The 15423-nt window shown below is 46.1% G+C and overlaps 1 protein-coding gene across 1 annotated transcript in view; it reads right to left on the reverse strand.

Moving 5' to 3' along the window:
- The window catches only part of LOC119962131 (ras-related protein O-RAL), a 70761-nt gene extending 60409 nt beyond the window's left edge, over positions 1-10352 (reverse strand). Inside the window, exon 1 of the mRNA XM_038790045.1 lies at positions 10213-10352. The gene's annotated coding sequence lies outside the window, so the exon portion shown is untranslated. The remainder of the gene's footprint in view (positions 1-10212) is intronic.
- Between the last annotated feature and the right edge of the window lie 5071 nt (positions 10353-15423).

Raw genomic sequence — 15423 nt, forward strand, 5'->3', positions numbered from 1 at the left:
CTAGCCATCTCCCTTTTTCAGCCAGCCACGTGCCCGCATCCCCCGCTCACTCCAGCGCCCACCCCGCCAGAGCCCCCAGCCCGACTCTCCATCCATCCCCAACAACTAGTTCCCCTTCAGTCAGCAAAGCAGCACCCCCCCCCCCCACCCCACCAGCCAAGCACCCACTCAGCACTGATTTCCCCCCCATTGCGCTTCCGTAAGTCAGCTGACCCATGCCGCTCCTGCCTCTATCTCCAAACTTACTATTGTCTTCTCTTCCAGGCCCCCCACTCCCCCACAGGGTAAGAGGGCAAGTGCCATCCGGATACTTCCTGAGCTCCGGACAACACAGCCTGGGCGTCACCCCGCCCCCTGAAACAAAAAACAATAACAGAGAAGCAAACAAACTTAAATTCTACAAATAGTCTTACACCAGGCCAACTCCTGATTACACATCCCTGTCAACATGTTTCACCCATGTGCAGCTTCCCCTTAGTTCAAGTCCAGCTTTTCATGTCTAAAGAATGTCCACGCCTCATCCGGCGTATCAAAATAATGGTGCCTGTCCTGGTACGTTACCCGAAGTCTCACCGGGTGCAGGAGCCCAAACTTCACCCCTTTGCTATGGAGGACCGCCTTGGCCAGGTTGAAACCCGCACACCTCCTCGCCAGCTCAGGTCCCAAGTCCTGGTAAATGCGAATCTCGCCATTCTCCCACTTTGCCCACCGCAGGACCCGCTCCCTGTCTGTAAAGCGGTGGAACCTTATCACCAATCGCCCTCGGTGGTTCATTCGCCCTCTGCTTCCTGGCGAGGACCGTATGCGCCCCACCCAGCTCCAAGGGCCTCGGCCATCAGCGTCCCCAGCATCGTAGTCACATACGTGCTCGCGTCCGCCCCCTCCGGACCTGTATTCGAGGTCATCCAGCCTCTTCTGCCATCTCTTGTGTAAGGCCTCATGTACCTCCACCCTGACTGCCAGGCCCAGGATCTCGTCCTCGCTCTCAGACACCTTCCTCTCCACCTCCTTGATCGCCTTCTCTCGTGCCTTCTGGACCTCCACCATCTTTTCCATGGAAGCCTTCATAGAGGCCAGCATCTCCAATTTTTGCTCCACAAAACAGCTCAAGTCCTGCTGCTCTCTGGCCCATGCTTCCTGATCTGCACCAGCCACCATTTGGTCCTCCCGGGCTTGCTCTGTCTTCCTCCCCGCAATTGCACATTTTACGTTCCCTCCATACAGCACCAGGGGGAACCTCTCCAGCATCCGTTCTCATGCCGATACCCGCCCTTCAAGTGCCGCCACAGCCCTGTTAAACGGCCCGAAATCTCGGTCCCGGCGGGAGCTGCCGTGTGTGCGACCTAGCTGGTCATGGTCGCTACCGGAAGAGAAAGCTCAGAAATCTTAAAACCACATACCACTTCAGAAGCAGATTTTGAATAGCTTAATTTTAAATTGAAACAAAATGTATCTACATACAGCAAGCCCAAGGGTTGGTTAGCTCAGTTGGCCAAATGGCTAGAACGCGATGCAGAATAACACCAACAGCACGGGTTCAATCCCCGTATAGGCTGATGCAGTTCTTGGGGACTACCTCCTTGCCTTGTCCCACAGAAATATTATGGTACAAGCCATAGAGAAACTACTGGAAAATCTCAGCAGGTCTGGCAGCATCTGCAGGGAGAGAAAAGAGTTAACATTTCGAGTCCAGATGACCCTTTGTCAAAGCTGGTCAATCCTATCAGCTCAGGCAGCACCCGTGGAAAGAGAAATATAACATTTCAGGTTGATAACCTTTCATCAGAACTGGGAAAAGTTAGAAGATATAATCGAGTTTGTTCAAGAGGTGGGTGGGACAAGGCCAGAGGGAAGGTCTGCAACAGGGTGGAAGACAGGAGAGATTGAATGCCAGAAGAGTGAGTCCTCCAGGGCTGAAGAGAATGGCGATTCTGCCTCCAACCAACCCCCCCCCCCCCCTCCCCCCCCACCATTCGGTTTACTTTTCTTTGCACATTTTGATTGTTCCCGCTTACTTTTGCTTTCAGTCAGCAGCACAGCTGCTCTAGGCACATTTTTTCCCCCCAGTTTATTTCCTCCTGCCCCATCAGCATTCCCTCTGGTCCTTTGTCATCCAGAATGCTACCTGACCTGCTGAGTACGTTCAGCGTTTTCTGTTTTTAGATTATTCCCGTCTATAAACATTCGCTAGGTTCATCGCCCAACAACTGAAAAATTAAGCAGCTGGCACTAATGATTATTACAAAAACCAACAGTAGAATTACAAGGCATTAATCTAATTGAACTTAATTAACAGATAAATTCGACAAGATTTAGGAGCTGCACTACAGACTGGCAAGATGCAGGTATGACCTAATTTTTCTGCACTGAAAGCTTCCAGTCGCAACTGAGGCACTTGGATGGCACAAACAAAGAAAAGCGGGGGTTGGAAGTAGAAAATTTTAGTGCAAATTTAATTGCATGGAATTTTAATTAGCTCAATTTGTGGCTGACATACCCAATACTTAAACTACAATCCTCAATCGGAACAATTACAATCCTCAATCGGAACAAGTTTAATGAATTTTACAGTGTTGTCACTGGGTATCCAAATGCACCAGCAGAGCTTCCCATGTTTTTTTTTAAAAAGATACAATTTAGGGTTTCTGCTTCTACCACTCAGGCAGTGAGTTCCAGCAATAGTTTAATAAAACTTCTAAACTTAGGTGCAAAAAGTCAATCCATATGCAGATTTTCAAAACAACTCAATCCATTCCACTGTTGTGTGGTTAACAATATTTTCACAGCAAAAGTAGACACTTTAAAAAGACGCTACGTTATTAATTGATGAAACATTAATTCCTGGGTTAACTTCACTGCAATAGTTATACAGGCAGGTGTGATAAAGGAACGAGTTTGAGTGAGAGTATCGAGTTATCGTCTCACTCAATGAGAAACATGAATGGTTTAAATTTCTCCAGTGGATTTCCGGTGGCAATACGTAGGGGAGCAGTCGCACACGAGGTGGCTCCTGTCAGAGAACTTTATTTAAATCCTTTCCACCAGATTTTGCAGGAAATTTGGGCTGACGTTTGTTCATATTGATGGGTTAAGTATCCCACATCAAGGGGATGCCCAATAGGACTAGGCAGCAGAAAAAAGGAGAAAATATTGAACTTGGAAGCTTCAAGAGCATTGTCTGTGAAAGAAAGTGGCAAAGGCTGCTGCGGTATCAGGGTCCACCTCACCAATTGCTGAGATGCTTACAGGCATCTTGAAAGCAACTGAGGTGGTGATACCCTCGATTCGAGCGACTTTGTCTAAGGTGGACAAGGTGGTGAAAGTACAGGGCACAGAGCCGAAAGAGATGGGGGGTAGCTCCGTCTATCACTTCCCTGGAAGTGGAGATGGCTCTGGTGGCGGCTGATAACAAAATATTAAGGGCCAAGTTGGACGACATGGAAAACTCAGTCTAGAAGACAGAACTGGAGGGTAGTTGGGTTGCCGGAAGGTCGCGATCCCGAGCCCAACAAAGGGGGAGGGGAGGCGACCCCCTCCAGAGTTGGAGTTGGATCAAGCGCATAGGCCATTGAAGCAGAAATCCCATGCAGATGAACCACCATGTGTGAACATCGTGCGCTTCCAGGATAAAGAAGAGTTTTATAGTGGGCAAAGGATCATCGCGATTGCAGAAGGGATGGCCATGCAGTGAGAATATATCAAGATGTTGAAGCAGAGCTGGCCAGGAGGCACGCAGAATTTAACAAGGCTAAGGCTGCGTTATATCGCAATACGGTTCAATTTTCCGTGGTTTACCCCATGCGCCTCCGCGTGACTGACAAAATGGGGCAACCTCCTTGGCAGGTAGGGTTCAGCCAGTAAAGATGAATATCCTCCCAAGGTTTCTATTTTTGTTTCAGTTTTCCTTCCTAAACCGTTTAAAAAAAAATAAATGTAGAGTACCCAATTCAAGGGGCAATTTAACATGGCCAATTCACCTACCCTTCACATCTTCTTGTACTGTGGGGGCGAGACCCACGCAGACATGGAGAATGTGCAACCTCCACACGGCCAGTGACCTGGGTCCTCGGCGCCGTGAAGCTGCAGTGCTAACCACTGTGCCACCATGCTGCCCCCCCCCCCCCCCCCCCAAAATCATCCCTCGTGAGTCAGTAAAATTATATCTTTTGTTTGGGCAGGCAAAACCCCACAGATTCGCAGGGTGTCTTTGCAAAGGGATAGGCAATCGGGAGGCCTGAATTTGTCCAATCTGTTATTTTATTATTGGGCGGCGAATATTGATATGTTGCGGGGGTGATACAGGGGGACAGTTTATGTGTGGGTGCGGGTGGAGAGGAGGGCCTGTAGAGGTTCCAGTTTGAGCGCCTTGGTTACAGCTCCCCTTCGCCCCAGCAAAATGGACTTCCAGTCCGGTGGTGGTGGCCACCTTGAGAATGTGGACACAGTTTAGGCAGCATTTGAAGCTGGATGCGATATCATTTTTGGCCCCAATCTGTAAAAGGCATCATCTTGTGGCCTTGGGACTCGTCATTTAGGATAGATGGTAGGAGGGCCTGGAGCATTTCAGGGATTTGCTTATAGACGGGAAGTTTGTTGCTTTTGAGGAGTGGTTGAGCAACCGACTTAAGAGCGAACCTGTTTCTGTATTAACAGCTACGTAACTTTGTGTGCAACAAGATTTCTTCCTTCCCCTTGGCACCCTCGCCCTCGTTGTTGGATAGGGTTCGTTCAGTGATTGAATAGAAGGGAAGATGTTGAATATTTAAGCTGGCCTGTGTCAATGGAATAGTTGCCACTGGATGAAGTCAAGAGGAAGCTGGGCCAGGTGTTTGGTGAAGGGGGGGGGCTCAGCCTGATTCAGTTTAAGGTGGTTTATTGCACACCTCTGACCAGAGCGCGGTTGAGTGGGCTCTTCTCGGAAATAAATGACGGGCGCGAGAGCTGTGCTCTAGTGTCCAGCACATCATACGCACACGTTCTGGTCTTGTAAGCTTATGAGCTTTTGGGTTTCCTTCTTCAGCCCCAGATCAGGAACTCTTGGGAGAGAGTTGGAAACTTGCTCTTTTGAGGCTATCTTTAGGGTTTCAGATTTACCAGAGCTGCAGACAGGGACAAAGGCAGATACCCTTGCCTTCACCTCGATAATAGCCCGAAGGCGAGTTATGTTTAAATGGAAGTCTTCAGTCCCGCCCAGTGCATTGGTATGGTCAAGTGTACCTTGAGGGTCGGCGGTAGAGTTCAACCTGAAGTGGCATCCGTTCATTTCCTACTTCATGGAGCTGGTCACAGCTAGGGCTCTTTGTTCTTTTGTGTGTGTGGCGGTGGGGGGGATTATTGTAACTGTTGTATGAATATGGTTGTGAAGGGGTTATATTGGAAAAACATTTCTTCATAATTTTTTTAAAAATAAAAACAATGCCCATCACATACAATTCCTTGTAAACTAGATGCATTCAGAATGCATATGGGCTGCACGGTGGCCCAGTGGTTAATACCCTGGTTCAATTCCAGTCTTGGGTGACTGTGTGGAGTTTGTACTTTCTCCCCGTGTCTGCGTGGGTTTCCTCCGGGTGCTCTGGCTTCCTCCCACAGTCCAAAGATGTGCAGATTAGGTGGGTTGGCCCAGTGCCCAAGTATGTTTAGGTTAGGAGGGGTTTCGGGGAATGGGCCTCGGTTGGGTGTTCTTTCAGAGGGTCGGTGCAGACTCATGGGCCGAATTGCACTGTAGGAATTCTATGATTCTAGAATTCTTTGTCATACTATACTGCTCACACCAATTGTCTTCATTGCTAAATCTCTATGAATACCAAATATAGATGAGCAAGATGGGTTTTTTTTTTAATTTAATTACACAGCTGCTCACACATGAACAGTACAAAACAAAGCAATACTGCTGAACCAGAATTCTGACACGGACTCTCCCAAAGCACCAGCAATTCTATGTAAATAGTACAAATGACAAAAGCCTGCCAATTCAGCTCCCAAAGGGACAGTGCAGCCAGCTAGTCATTAAACTTCAAACTTAGCCTAGCCCAGGCTGCTGTGATAAAATGTAGTAGGAAATCAAGTAAAACAGCATTTGGATAATATCAATTCAGCTGCTTTCAGGTCCGAACTTACAAAACAAACTGCCTATAGTTTGGAACTAAAGTCTCATTGTCACTCAGAAAGAGGGTGTTATTGCAAGAGGGGCAGCACGGTGGTTAGCATAAATGCTTCACAGCTCCAGGGTCCCAGGTTCGATTCCCGGCTGGGTCACTGTCTGTGTGGAGTCTGCACGTCCTCCCCGTGTGTGCGTGGGTTTCCTCCGGGTGCTCTGGTTTCCTCCCACAGTCCAAAGATGTGCAGGTTAGGTGGATTGGGCACGCTAAATTGCCCGTAGTGTCCTAAATAAGTAAGGTTAAGGGGGGTTGTTGGGTTACGGGTATAGGGTGGATACGTGGGTTTGAGTCGGGTGATCGTTGCTCGGCACAACATCGAGGGCCGAAGGGCCTGTTCTGTGCTGTACTGTTCTATGTTCTATGGAACAGGCAGCATGGTAGCACAAGTGGCTAGCACTGTGGCTTCACAGCGCCAGGGTTCCAGGTTCGATTTGGGTCACTGTGCGGAGTCTGCACGTTCTCCCAGTGTCTGCAGGGTTTCCTCTGGGTGCTCCGGTTTCCTTCCACAGTCCAAAGACATGCAGGTTAGGTGGATTGGCCATGCTAAATTGCCCTTGGGTGTCCAAAAAGGTTAGGAGGGATTATTGGGTACGGGGATAGGGTGGAGGTGAGGGCTTAAGTGGGTCAGTGCAGACTCGATGGTCCAAATGGCTTACTTCTGCACTGTATGTTCTATACAGTACTTTTAACCCAATTCACACTTATCCTACAGCTCAGCTGGGCAAGTGAGAGAAATGCTCTATTCTCAGGGGCCACATCCTCCTTGACCATAGCATTTTTAAACCAGCTCACATTTTAATTCAATTGTTCACTGGACGGGGGTGTCACTGACAAGGCCAGCATTTATTGTCCATCCTTTATTGGCCTTGAGCAAATCATTGTGAGCCATTTTCTTGAACACCACCATGATATTTCAGTTAGGAGTCAACCATAATGTCGTGGGTCTGGTGTCCTATATAGGGGAAGGTCAACAGATTTCCTTCCTTCAAGGACATTAGTGAACCAGATCAGGTAGTTTCATGGTAATCATTACTTTAATTGAATTCAAATCCCCGGCTGCTGTGATCGGATTTGCATGTGTGTGCCTGGATCATTTGTCCACTCCTCTGGATTTCTAGTCCAGCAACATAGCCACTATGACAACATACACCATTAGGTGTGTGCTGATAGTAAATCAGCATACCAGCGCCAAACTCCAGAAAGGTGTCAAATAAATCAATCTTCAATTAATCAGAAGTGTTGTAATATAATTACTGGAACAATTTCAGGAACAATGTTGTTACTGACAGAACAAGCCTCTTCACTCAGCCAAGACCCGAACTAATGCAAACAATAATCACCTGAATCAGAAAGAACACACCTCAGGGGGCTACACAAGCACTTTAGCACCAAAATCAACATAACATTTCTCTTAGAAATGTTTCCATTTCTAATATTTGCCATTAGAAAATAAATAGGATATTGAGAAATATGAAGAGCCTTTCTTAAAAAATTAATACAAGGGATATTTTTCTGTATAAAAGATATTAATAAGCTTTTGACGCTTGCACCAAAAGGCCTTCAAAATAAACACTACCCTCCAATTTGTTAGAACATTCCACAGAGTCTAAAGGTGTCAAGGAGTATGTGGAGAGAGTGGGTGCATGGTGTAGAGTAAAGGATCAACCATGATTATACAGAGTGGCCCAGCAGGCTTGAAGGGCCCATTTTCTACGTTTCTATGCAATGTTTACGCATATTCCAAGGCAGCATCTCCTACATGCTGACAGAAAGCTGGAATATGTGCATGTGTTAATGTTAACAACTTTTTTTTTTAAAAAACACTCAATAAAGGCTGGTTACAGCAATTGGCGTAAACTCAGCAAAATCGGAGTCTTGTAGCTAGGAAGGTTGAGTTTTGATTCCTCATCTGTGCATATTTAGCTGGCTTCAGCTGAAATGGCATGGAGATCTAATAATTGGTCTCAGGATCAACAGGACAGATATGGCTGAAACAAAAAAAGAGTTCTGACCTGGCTGCCATCTATGAACAGTGCTCAAAGTGTGTGAACCATGCTGCGGGAGACTCACTTCCATTGCTTTCAAGTAAAAATTGGGTAAATTGTGTGCAACTGGATGATAATCCACTCCTCCGGTTTACCACCCAAGTGAAGTGGAAAACGACTTCTTGTAGTGCTTTAAAGGCAGTCTCAGAGCTGCTCTGCTCTCATTCGTGACCTGCAGACCAGTCACAGCTACACTGTTCCCACATTATGCAAGATCTAGTTATTATGCTGCATCTATGGAGCTCTAACGACCAAGTCACTTGATCATATCCTGTGGACAGACAGGGGAAAGGAAGGAAAACAGAAAACATTTTGCTTTCTTACAGACCCTAAAAACATTACATAAATGCAGAGACAGAATCTGATCCGCCTCCAAGGAAAGATAAAGAGTCTTAGCTCAATTTCCACAGATGCTGCCTGACCTTCTGAGTATTTCCAGCATTTTTCAGCTTTATTTCAGATTTCCAGCATCAAAAGCATTTTACTTTTGTACTTGCACACTTGGAACAATGCCTTTCAATTGCTAGACAAAAAAAATTAACATTTATAGGATGCCAGAATATTGTTTAAAACATTGTTAGAAGATCCACATTCTAAACATGCCTTCAGGCAAATAAAGCTTAGCATCGCACCGTGTATTGTGCAACTCAGCCAGAACTCCAAAATAAAAAACAGAAAATTGACAAGAGCATTAACTGCAGCAATATCAAGTAGTGCGACACCCTTCATGGTGAAGCTCACTCAGAAGTCCATCCACCACATGAAATATCCACTCCCTCTCCCACCAAGCACAGTGTGGCTACAATGTGTTTTACCTGCAGGATGCACTGCAGCATCTCTCAGTTTCTTTGACAGCACCTACCAAACCAACACATCGGAACACCACCACCTCTAGGTCACACCATCCCCACTTGGACGTGCATTGCCATTCCTTTAAAGTAACCATGCCAAATTTCTCAAGCTCTCTATATAAGAGACTGCAGCAGTTCAAAGCGGAGACTTATCACCAACTTCTCAACAGAACCTAGGGATGGACAGTAAAGTTCTGCCTTTCCAGCAACACCCACATCTCAAGAGCTCTTTCTTATTTTGAAAGATCATTGCAGTATCAACACCTAAATAACCCGGCTTCAGACATTCCTGAAACACGTGTATTTGCAAATATTCAACAACGAAAACAAAAGCTGACTTCGATAAAGAGTCATCCAGACTCGAAACGTCAGCTCCCTTCTCTTGCCCCCACCCGATGCTGTCAGACCTGCTGAGATCGCCCAGCATTTTCTGTTTTGGTTTCAGATTCCAGCACCCGCAGTAACGTGCTTTTACATTTCTGACCCGAAACAACTGTTGGTCTTATATATGAAAATGAGCGCCCTTTGAGAGATGGAGGCAAACCGTGCACAACAAGGTGCTTTTATCCAAGCAACAGAAAAGAAAATCGAATGAGCCTTCTCTCCATTGGAAGTGGAAACAGACGCGGAAATGTGGCGACTTGGGGGTTTTCACAGTAACTTCATTAAAGCCTACTTGTGACAATAAGCGATTATATTATTATTATGCAAGTGGGGGCTGAGATGTGATGTGGCTCAATGGCAAAGAATAAACCGTGCCAACTTTTTTCAGCTGGCACGCTGTTTATGGTGACATAATTAGAACATGAAAAATATGCACACAACTATTAAGTTTAAAAGAGGAATGGTCCCGAGGTGCCTGCTCGCAGCTCCAGATTGGCAGCAACCCTTGAAAGAGAACACCGCAACCAACCTTGCTGAGGCGGCCCCCGTCCCGCCCTCCCGGAGCGCCCCATTGGCCAACCGGCGGCAAATAGCAGATACCGATTGGTCAGACCAGCTGTCAATCACAGCTATCACGTTTAGTTGAGCGTTTTTCCCCCTCCTCTCCCCTCTCGAGTAAATTTTCCGGATTGACCCGTGGAGCGAGGTCAGCGGGCAAACGGCGGCCTTGGATGGACGAAACCGGACGGGAACAGAGGCGCGGCTACTTACGAGGGGAGCGCAGGCTATCTGCAGACGGGCATGAAAGCGGCGAGGCGCTCGGTCACTCCACGGGCTGGAGCCGCGGCCGGGGCAGACAGGAAGTGACGGCGCGCAACCCGCCTCAAAAAAAAGCGTCCCACCCGCTCATGGGAAGGAGGCTGAGTGGGTGGTGGAGAAGAAAGGTTCCGCCCCCTTGGCCACCACCCATTCTGGTTCCACCCACACACGCAACAGCAGTGCAATAAAAAAAAAGATTGGATTTATTTATTGTTATGTGTGCAGTGAAAAGTATTTTTCTGCTTGCAGCTCAAACAGATCATTTAGTACATGAAAAGAAAATACATAGGGGAAGGAGGTGGCAATATATACATCAGGTCAGCCAGCATCTGTTCAATGAACAGACACAGGTTAAGTTCAAATTCCAAATCTTTCAACAGGATTGGAAATTAGATCACATGAAGCTCTGCTGAAAGATATGCAATTTAAGAATGAGCTCAGGGACAGTGCAACATGAGGCAGACTGGAGTAGCAAAAAGTCGGGGCGGGGCGACAGCAAAACATTAAAGGAACTATTCAGGGAGCTACATAAGTAAACAAAAAGGCTTCAGCAATGGGAATGAATGGTCTAGATTTCCAGCAACACATCCTCATATACTGACATCACCCATGCACCTACATCGCAGTCATTTCAAAAATGTCATAATCCTCATCCGGTTTATGTGACAGTTTTACAATTTTGTTCTGCATTACTGTTCCAAGACCACGATCCAGTGAATAGTATCAAAGAACATAGGTGGTGGGGGTTCTGGACATTGAGGGGGAGCGGCGTGGGGAGGTGCAGGGTTTGGACATCAGGGGGTGGGTAGGGGCGTGAGGCCAGGTCGAGAGGGAGGGTTGTTGTTTGGGTCGGGGGTGTTATTCGGGTCAGAGACTGCCATTCGGGTTGGGGGATAGTCTGAGGGGAGGTTGGATCAGAGGGTTAGTGTTCAGGTCGGGGAGTCGGGCCTGGGTGTCAGGCCAGGGGAGTGGTCTGGTCAGGTTGGGGGCCAATGGCATTTTGATTGGGGTGGGGACTCCCTTGCAAGTGGGGAATGTCGTGAGAGGACCCGGGATGCTTAATGGGAGGGAGGGGGGGGGGGCGGCGGGGAGCGTATGGTGCGGGGCTCGGTCTGGGTGTTTAAAATAGATACTATGAAGTCAGAAGTGGCTCTCTCTTCATTCTAACTCTTTCAGAGTAACTGTGGGAAAAACTGACAGAACCATCTAAAATCAGCAAATTAAATTGCTGTGTCAGATGGTTCCCAGTGCAGCGCAATTGTCCAGGGGAAGTTAACCCTTCTGGAGAATTGGCAGGTGAACCCTCATAGGGGAACTTTCAAGAGGGCTTTCCAGGGCATCTTTCGGGACCATGGCACCTGAGCATGGCAACTATCTGCGAGCTCTCTCCCACAGATCCTCTTTCCCCTTCTTTTATAGCTGTACTAATCTTTTCATAGATTATCATAGAATTTACAGTGCAGAAGGAGGCCATTCGGCCCATCGAGTCTGCACCGGCTCTTTGAAAGAGCACCCTACCCAAGGTCAATACCTCCACCCTATCCCCAGAACCCAGAAACCGCACCCAACACTAAGGGAAATTTTGGACACTAAGGGCAATTTATCGCGGCCAATCCACCTAACCTGCACATCTTTGGACTGTGGGAGGAAACTGGAGCACCCGGAGGAAACCCACGCACACACGGGGAGAATGTGCAGACTCCACACAGACAGTGACCCAAGCCAGAATCGAACCTGGGACCCTGGAGCTGTGAAGCAATTGTGCTATCCACAATGCTACCGTGCTGCCCTTTTAAAATGTAATTAATTTTTTTAGTATTTTTTTTAAGATAAAATTTAGAGTACCCAATTCATTTTTTCCAATTAAGGGGCAATTTAGTTTGGCCAATTGATAGAAATTAGTTTTTCTAGTTATCTATAGATGAGATAGATAAAAGGTTAAATTGAGAACTCATTAAGAATAATTAACTGAAAATCATATTAAGCATTAATTCGGTGAAAATCGAGAGTCTTGTCTGATTAATTCCCAGCTATAGTTGGGAATTAATCAGACAAGACTCGATTTTCACATTGTTCAGACTGCTGGAGACTACAAGGTCGAATAGCTAAAATACCGTATTGCGTTATAAAGAACTGGGCTGAGGTCCCAGTTCTGTTTCTATGTTAACAACCAGTCCATGGTGCTAAGTCCTAGCGGAAAATGTGTTTTTCTCAGGCAATGGATGACAAAATAAGACCAATATATTTAAATATATATCTCTCTAAACATTGACAGACAGACACTTTGGTCGAATTGAGTGAATTATAAATGAGTTAAAGCCAATCAGAGATGCAAAGAAGGCGAGACTTTAAGATAATAATGTCCTTAAAAATCACTTGTCGGGATGGAAAAATCCATTCCGGAATCAATTTACTTCTTTCTGAAACTTATTTTCTTTGCTTGCTTTTGCTAAATTGGCATCTTTCTTTTGTTTAAATCAATCAGTAATTTTGTACTGTGTATTATGATTTGAAGAATAACCAAGATTTGTAATTGAATGAAAACTTAAGTACTGTATTCGCTAAAGACAATCAATCTGACCTCAGTTTGTATTGTAACCAAAGTTTACCAGTAGGCATAGCTGACAAATAAAGTTCAACAAAACTTTGCCAAAAAGCACAGCCTGAATCTCTGTTATTTGGGAATTTATAAGGGATAACGCATATCCAGGGTTCCGAATAGACACAGAGATCCATCACCAATCCACCTACCCTGCACATCTTTGGGTTGTGGGAGTGAAACCCACGCAAACATGGGGAGAATGCGCAAACTCCACACGGACAGCGACCCAGAGCCAGGAGGGAACCTGTTTTTAAAATGTAATTCTAACACTAAAATTATTTTTAACCTTCCTCTTTTATGTTTACTTGCAGGTCCGAAGATCCTCCGACATCCGTGAGCCGGCCCACATGACCCGTCACAACCTGACCCGGCAGCATTCCTCCAGTGACCCGACCCTGACCTTTCCCTGGAAGCAGAAGTGGGCCGACGCGGGAAGCCTGACCCTGACCTTGCGTGGATCCTTCCCGCCCGGGTTATTCTCTCTTCTAAACTCTTCCATCGGGCAGGGCATACAAAAGTCTGAGAACACGCACCAACAGATTCAAAAACAGCTTCTTGCCCACTGTTACCAGACTCCTGAATGACCCTCTTATGGACTGAACTGATCTTTTCACACATCTCTATTGTGTAGCACTACACTCCGTATGCTTCACCCAATGCCTATGTCTGGGTATTTTTAAGGTTACATTGTACAGGAGAAACATAGTTTGGCACAGAGAGCAGAGGTGTTGTTTGGTGAGTGTACCTTGATATGGGTAGCATGGAGGGCCTTATAGTGTGGGCGATAAGGGCATTAAATTGCTTTGTCAGATGGTTCCCAGTGCAGCACAATTGTCCAGCAGAAGTTAACCCTTCTGGAAAATTGCCAGGTAAAAACTCACATGGGAACTTTCAAGAGGGATTTCTCAGGGCATCTTTCAGGTACCCCCCCACCCCCCCCCCCCCCCCCCCGAATGGCGCCTGAGCATGGCGACTCTCTACGAGCTCTCTTCCACAGATTCTCTTCCTCCATCTTTTACAACCCTGGGAAATTACATTGTGTAATTCTCGTATGGCCTATGTTTTTCGATGTATGGAATGATCTGTCTGGACTGTACGCAGAACAATACTTTCCACTGTACCCCGGTACACGTGATAATAAATCCAAATGCGACGCTGGGGAGCCAGGATGATATGACCCAGGCCCGATTTCCAGGGAGTGGCAATCAGGGTCGAATTGTCACTCCGCTCCTATTTTTCCACCTTCAAACCTTTCCAATCATTTCTCACCCTACCTTTCGTTCCAGGCCAAGTGAAAACAATGCAGAGCAGCATGCTTCTGGGGCCTTCTTTTGAAGACTTCAGTCAGATGCAAGGATGCCATGCCCCACTTTTTACATCACCATCTGTCACAAATCAGATAGGTTCAAAAGTCCAGCCACTTTCAAGCCAAGGAGAAGGTAGCATTGTCAGGTAAGTGGTTAGAATTGGGGATAGCAGGGAAAGGGGCAATTGGCTGGGTGCTGCAAGCTGGCATTGATGACTGGCTGACACCGGAAGAATTGAGGAGGCTCTCAGTTACAGAGGTAGGCTGGACAGTAGGTCTGCCTTGGGGATCTGGCACTGTGTCCAAAGTTTAAAAGTGAAGAATAAAACACGAGACTTTCCTCCAACCCTCTCCCCTCAAACCCCTCAACCCCCACACACTTATCATGCCCCATCCATGCCAACCCACCCCAATGGTCCCTCATACCCCTTATGCCAGGCTATGCCCCCTGTTCACACTATAAGGTGACCCATATCAAGGTATACTCACCAAACAACACCTATGCTCCCTGTGCCAAACTATGTTTCTCCTGTAAAATGTAATCTTAAAAAGTTGAAGCATCATGAACATGCATAATCTGGCAAACAAAAGATAGTATTATACACAATCCAATATAGAACTGTAAAAAAGAATCATCAAACTCTATTACATATAAGAATGCCAAGTGATTCATCATCTCTGTGTTTGATCTCTGAAATTCCCATTCCCCTACTCTTTGCCCATACAACTTAAGGATTTTATTTTTCAAATACTTCTTCAGTTTTCTTCTAAAGCTCTTTTTTGCTGCTTATACCACTGAGTCTGCCACGTATCCTACATCCTTCTAACACTCTGTGTAAACAATTCTCCAATATGTTTCCTTTCTTTTGTGAAAGTCTCATCTTTATGTCCTTTAATTACTAATCATGGGCTTGAGGAAATATTTTTTTTTCCCTATTTTGCTTTTCAAAACTGTTCAAACTTTTGAATATCTCGATAAGAACTCATCTTAGCCTGAAAAATAGACATTACAAAGTCCAATTTCGCAGCCAATATTCTACCATTTGTCTAAACAATGATTTGTACAGGTCTGGCATTACTTCTTTGATTTTGTGCTCAATAATAATCTTTACAGAATATTGGATCTCATGGGCTTTCTGACAGGTTGCCATATTTGGTTTTAGCAAGAAATTAGATTACTATTTCAAGATGACCAAAAATATAACGCCTGATTACATGTGGCTTTTCCACAAATCTGAAATTATTGTGAAAGCAA

This window comes from Scyliorhinus canicula, chromosome 2, assembly GCF_902713615.1.
Source record: "Scyliorhinus canicula chromosome 2, sScyCan1.1, whole genome shotgun sequence".
Lineage (NCBI taxonomy): Eukaryota > Metazoa > Chordata > Chondrichthyes > Carcharhiniformes > Scyliorhinidae > Scyliorhinus > Scyliorhinus canicula.